Raw genomic sequence first — 6111 nt, 5'->3', positions numbered from 1 at the left:
TTACAGGTTGTAGATATGTGCAATTTACAGGTTGCTGAATGCAGTTATGTGCGATTTACAGTTTGCAGATATGTGCAATTTACAGGTTGCAGAATGCAGATATGTATGATTTATAGGTTGTAGAATGCATATATGTATGATTTATAGGTTGCAGAATGCAGATATGTGCGATTTCCAGGTTGCAGATATGTGCAATTTCCAGGTTGCAGATATGTGCAATTTACAGTTTTCAGAATGCAGTTATGTGCGATTTACAGTTTGCAGATATGTGCAATTTACAAGTTGCAGAATGCAGATATGTATGTTTTACACGTTGCAGAATGCAGATATGTGCGAGTTACAGGTTGCAGAATGCAGATATGTGCGAGTTACAGGTTGTTTTAGTAGAGCCCAGTGTATAATGTGCAGACTGGTATATGATGTGCAGAGCCCCGTGTATAATGTGAAGCCTGGTATATGATGTGGATTCTATAAGAGGAGTGGCTTATGAGAACTGGGAGGGGCCGCATCTGAAGGGGTGGGGTCTTGCGCCCCCCCCATCCTAAAACTTCACCAGCCGCCACTGGATGGATGGTGAGATGGATGGTGAGCTCTCTCACCTCTTGACATTCAGCACCTCTCATCCAGTTGGATCTGAGGCTGCTGGACTTCAAATTTCTGGCCCAAATTTCCCTTTTCTGAGGCACAGTGCCAGGGATTGGAGTGTGGGCAGACAAAGAGGGGTAGGGATGAGGGGGAAGAGGTGCAGATTGAGCCCTCTCTCCTCTCCCGTCTGTATGTGTTGGGGGGGGGGGGGGGGTTGTTAGTGTTGACTTTGGGGAGTGTGAAAGAGAGTAACAGACACTCTCAGCTTAAACAACTGCAGACAGCAAATCTGCTGGGAAGCCATAGGCCAGTCTAAATAATGTGTCCGGGTTGCAGACAGTCTGCATGATTCCAAACCCAAACTGTGTGAATCCTGGACAGGTGGCAACCCTAGAGAAGATGGATGCTGCCGCCAGCGTTAGTTTCACATAATATGCTAGTAAGCAATGCATGCTAGCACATTATGCCTTTAGCTCGAAGGTCCTAACATAATTTAAAAAAAAACAGTTTACAAATGCTTTTATGTGTGTGAGAAATTTAAAAAGAACCTTGGACATCAGATGGCTAACAGACCAAACCGGGAGCCAGTAATGAAAGTGTATTATCAGTATTTCCATACATTGTAAGTGCTGAGAGAACTATGCAAGCTGCCATTGATGACCCCTCTACACACAAAGGTTAGCCAAGATCACCTCACATTGTTCTCTCAGTAGAGCAGTGACAGTGCCCACACAAAAGATGGCGCCGCACGCCTCAGACAGCCCCCCTCTCGTTCTAAGGCACACGGCGTGATGACGTAAGGCGTTTCATCTGCAGGAGCCTTCCTGTGAGCAAACACCGGAAATACCTGGAGGTGGCTGGAACGGTGTAGCGGTGTGTATGATAGTGGCTGGGGAGTGATGGGAGGACATGGTGGAGGTTACCCGGGCTAGCACGGGGGAAGGAGGGTTATCGGGCTGTGGGCTGTCAGTGGATGTGTACAGATATAGGTGGACCTGTGTGATTTATCAATATGGGAGGTGTAGAAAGGACTGACATTGTATAGGAACAAATCACAGCTCTCATCTCAACTTTTATCACAACTTATCTGATCTTCCCATGTATGAGGAGGAGACATGGACATTTAGGTAGATCGGTGCTGTCAGGACCAAATATCACTGTATGTACTGACCTGATCGGTGCTGTCAGGGCCCAATATCACTGTATGTACTGACCTGATCGGTGCTGTCAGGGCCCAATATCACTGTATGTACTGACCTGATCGGTGCTGTCAGGGTCCAATATCACTGTATGTACTGACCGGATCGGTGCTGTCAGGGTCCAATGTCACTGTATGTACTGACCAGATCGGTGCTGTCAGGGTCCAATAACACTGTACGTACTGACCAGATCGGTGCTGTCAGGGTCCAATAACACTGTGCTGACCAGATTGGTGCTGTCAGGGTCCATTAACACTGTACTGACAGGGTCCATTAACACTGTACTGACAGGGTCCAATAACACTTTACTGACCAGATCGGTGCTGTCGGGGTCCAATAACACTGTATGTACTGACCAGATCAGTGCTGTCAGGGTCCAATAACACTTATGTACTGACTGGATCGGTGCTGTCAGGGTCCAATAACACTTATGTACTGACTGGATCGGTGCTGTCAGGGTCCAATAACACTTATGTACTGACTGGATCGGTGCTGTCAGGGTCCAATATCACTGTATGTACTGACCAGATTGGTGCTGTCAGGGTCCAATATCACTGTATGTACTGACCAGATCAGTGCTGTCAGGGTCCAATATCACTGTATGTACTGAACAGATCGGTGCTGTCAGGGTCCAATAACACTGTATGTACTGACCAGATCGGTGCTGTCAGGGTCCAATAACACTGTATGTACTGACCAGATCGGTGCTGTCAGGGTCCAATAACACTGTATGTACTGACCAGATCGGTGCTGTCAGGGTCCAATAACACTGTGTGTACTGACCAGATCGGAGCTGTCAGGGCCCACTCACACCATATGTAAGTCATCTATGACCAGATTTTTTAGTATGTGCACTCTGGATGAAGGGGGAGTGGAGTGCACTGGACTGATAGGCTGCACTGATAGGGACAGATAAGGTGGCACTGATGGCCATTGAGAAGGTGGCACTGATGGGCAACACTGATAGATGGTGCTGGTGGGCACTGGTAGGCGGCACTGTTGTGCACTGATAGGTGGTACAGATAGGCTCTCCTTGATCAGGACCGATATCCCTCTGAGAGCCCCTGGTGATCATTTTTTTTTCAGTGTGAGGAAAAAAAAATAGCAGATTACTGGCTCTGTTTACATCACATGATCAGCTGACATTGGATGACAGCTGATCACGTGGTAAGGGGCTGGGATTGACTCCGATCAGCTGGGTCTCATAGACTCGCTGATCACAGGGGGGCGCTCAGGTCGCTTGGGCACAGGAGGACGGATGAAGTTAATAAAGCGTGTCCGAAGCCATGTTTTTGAAGCAAGTGTAAACTAGCCGTTGATGTGTGTTGAAGCTGAAGCAAGTGTAAATGAGCCCTAACATTCCCTGGCACATGTCAGGAAAGTAACTAGAGAGGTAGAGGTTTCTTTGGTTTCTTTTGGTGGTATTTGATCACCCCTGCGGTTTTTAGGTTTTGCGCTATAAACAAAAAAAGCGACAATTTTGAAAAAAGCGCATTATTTTTTCCAATAATCTCCCCAAAAAATATATAAAACAACATTTATTTTCCTTCGTTTAGGTCCATACGTATTCTACATATTTTTGGTAAAAAAAAAAGAAAATCACAATAAGCATTTATTGATTGGTTTGTGCAAAAGTTAAAGTGTCTATAAAATAGGGTATAGTTTTATGGCATTTTTATTAATAATTTTTTTTTTAAACTAGTAATGACGGCAATCAGTGATTTTTTATCATGACTGCGACATTATGGCAGACAGATCAGACCCTTTTGGTACTCTTTTGGGACCATTGTCATTTATAAAGCGATCAGTGCTATAAAAATGCATTGATTACTGTGTAAATGTGACTGTCACTGAAGGGGTTAACCAGGAGGGGGCGTTGCAGGGGTTAAGTGTGTCCTAGGGAGTGATTCTAACTGGGGGGAGGGGCTACGTTTGACAAAACTCTGATCATCGTTCCCGATCACAGGGAGCTGTGATCAGTGTCATTAGGCAGAACAGGGAATTGCTTGTTTACATCAGCATTTCCCCCGTTCTTCCTCTCCGTGAGACGATCGCGGGTATCCCCACTGACATAGAGTCTGCGGGACCCATGGTCATACTCACGGCAGGGTTGAACGCAACCACACAGCGGCAAATTTTAAAGGGACGTACCTGTACATCCATTTACCTGTCCGTGCCACTCTGCCGACGTAAATGTTCGTGCGGCGGTTGGCAAGCGGTTAAACTGTTAAAGCGGAAGTAAACCCATCAATTTAAGTTTCAAATAAGGGTTACATTCCTGACATGCTGGGAAAGTAACTGTCTCATTAGTTGTGCTCACAACCTAACTGTCAGACCATCAAATGACTGGTGTCATAACTGATCACATGTGTAGCAATATGACAGTTGAAGGTCAAACAGAAGCCAAGATGGCAGCTTCCTTGGCTGAAAATGAGAATAGGGTTTATTTTCGCTTTAAGTACATTTCTGTTCCCCTTAAATATCAAACCATGTGCAATGACTTTCACATGATAGGATAATTAAAGGGAATCTTCTCAGAAATCTTTCAGTGAAGATTCTCAGTTCCTTTAGTAAGGCTTCATTCACATGGACAACTCACATCTCGGCCATCTTTCTGATGGAAAGAATTCAGCACCATGCACACTTTGGGGTCTAGTTATAAAACATTTGTAAGATGAATGACACAATCATTTGTCCAGGCTACACCAATGTTCCCTGTGATTTCTCTAATACTGACTTCCTATGGTCATCTGCTTCTAATGGCCAGCATGTAGTATATGGTTTTGGAATACATCAATCAGAAAGTATACTGCATCAGATGGAGCTGACGATCGTAGGAAGTCAAAGTATTCAAGAAAATATGAGGAACATTCGTGCAGCCTGGACAAGTACTGGTGACACGTCGGGGGAGCCAACTACCTCTGAACGTCCGTTTACCAGCAGCAGTGTACATCAGGCCTTAGATACAACTGCTAAGCAGCACTACTAAAATTGGACTCCACATGTAATGAGTGAATCTGTACATATAGAATTACAAATTATACATAGAAAAAATAAACCACACATTAATAAGATTATTTACATGAACCTGATCCCTTTCACTGAAATAGCAAGAGTTCTCCTTTAATGTTACTAAAATTACCACCTAAAAACTTTTAACTATCTACACCTGAAAGCAAAAAAGTAATATATTGCAGTTTACCAGTTCTTAGATGTGGCGGCTGCATTTGTTTTCTTTTTTCGATTTTTTTTTTCCTTCACGTTTACCTGGTGATCCAGCCAGTAAGTCTAGGTTTATATGTGTGCTGGTAAGTGCATTCATGTTTTTGCTGGCACAGCGACCCCATTCTTTTAAATGGTCTTATGTACTCAAGAGAAACCTGGGGGGAAAAAAGCCCCCAGTACTTTTTTTAAAACATGCCATTGTGGTTTTCAATGCGTGGGCATGCCATTGCGAATGAATGGCACCCCACACATTTACTAAATGCAACCTGTGTGTATATGTAATTATGCATGCGTTCCCGACCTGCGCATATTGTAAGTGAAGAATGCTGAGACACAGTTTTCTTTTTAACCACCTCGTGCCCAGTCTGTTGTAAAATGATAGCCGACGGGGAGCACTGTTATGCTTGGTGGACATCGCATGATGCCCTCCAGGTGCGTACCATACAGCGGCACGATTTGTCTCAGTGGAAGACCGATCGGTGTACCGGGCTGGATGCTGTACTCTCCTGGTGACAGTATGTTAAAAAAAAAAAAGAAGCCCTAAAGTTTATTTAAACACAGCCAGTCCGGTCCTTTTCATTTTATTTAGGTACAGTATTGCATGACTGAGCTTAAGATTGGCCTGGGGAGGAAGGGGGGTGAAGGTGTCTGGTATTGAGGTGGTTAACAGCCTAACAGGGATTTTTGCATGGGAATACTGTGCTGCAACCACTAGCCAAATGGCTGTCTCATAGTTGTGCAGTCTCATTGAGTTCAGTTGGGGAGTCTGACAGGTGATTTCCCTGTCTTACATATCAAATTTAACATTTCTGGGCTTGTCAAAGTGGTTGTGAAGGCAGGTTTTTTTTTTTTTTTTTTTAATCTTAATGCTCTCTATGCATTAAGATAAAAAAGACCTGTGTGCAGCAGCCCCTCTTAGCCCCTCTAATACTTACCTGAGCCCCATCTCGAACAGTCATGTTGCATGAGAGACTCGGCTGTCCTGACTCTCCCTCCTCATTGGCTTAGACTGCAGCGACGTGCCATTGGCTCCCGCTGCTGTCAATCTAAGTCAGTGAGCCAATTAAGGAAAAAGAGGGGATGGAGCTGGGCCATGGCCCAG

At 44.7% G+C, this 6111-nt stretch overlaps 1 protein-coding gene across 2 annotated transcripts in view; it reads left to right on the top strand.

Annotated features, from left to right (window-relative positions):
* The first annotated feature begins 1385 nt into the window (after nucleotides 1-1385).
* The window catches only part of TMEM94 (transmembrane protein 94), a 177251-nt gene continuing 172525 nt past the window's right edge, over nucleotides 1386-6111 (top strand). For both annotated transcript variants that reach the window (XM_077459611.1, XM_077459610.1), the window contains exon 1: nucleotides 1386-1458. The gene's annotated coding sequence lies outside the window, so the exon portion shown is untranslated. The remainder of the gene's footprint in view (nucleotides 1459-6111) is intronic.

Source organism: Lithobates pipiens, unplaced genomic scaffold (genome assembly GCF_037356315.1).
Source record: "Lithobates pipiens isolate NorthernLeopardFrog02 unplaced genomic scaffold, aLitPip1_a1.2 Scaffold_28, whole genome shotgun sequence".
Lineage (NCBI taxonomy): Eukaryota > Metazoa > Chordata > Amphibia > Anura > Ranidae > Lithobates > Lithobates pipiens.
This window is presented reverse-complemented; position numbering and strand designations above follow the sequence as displayed.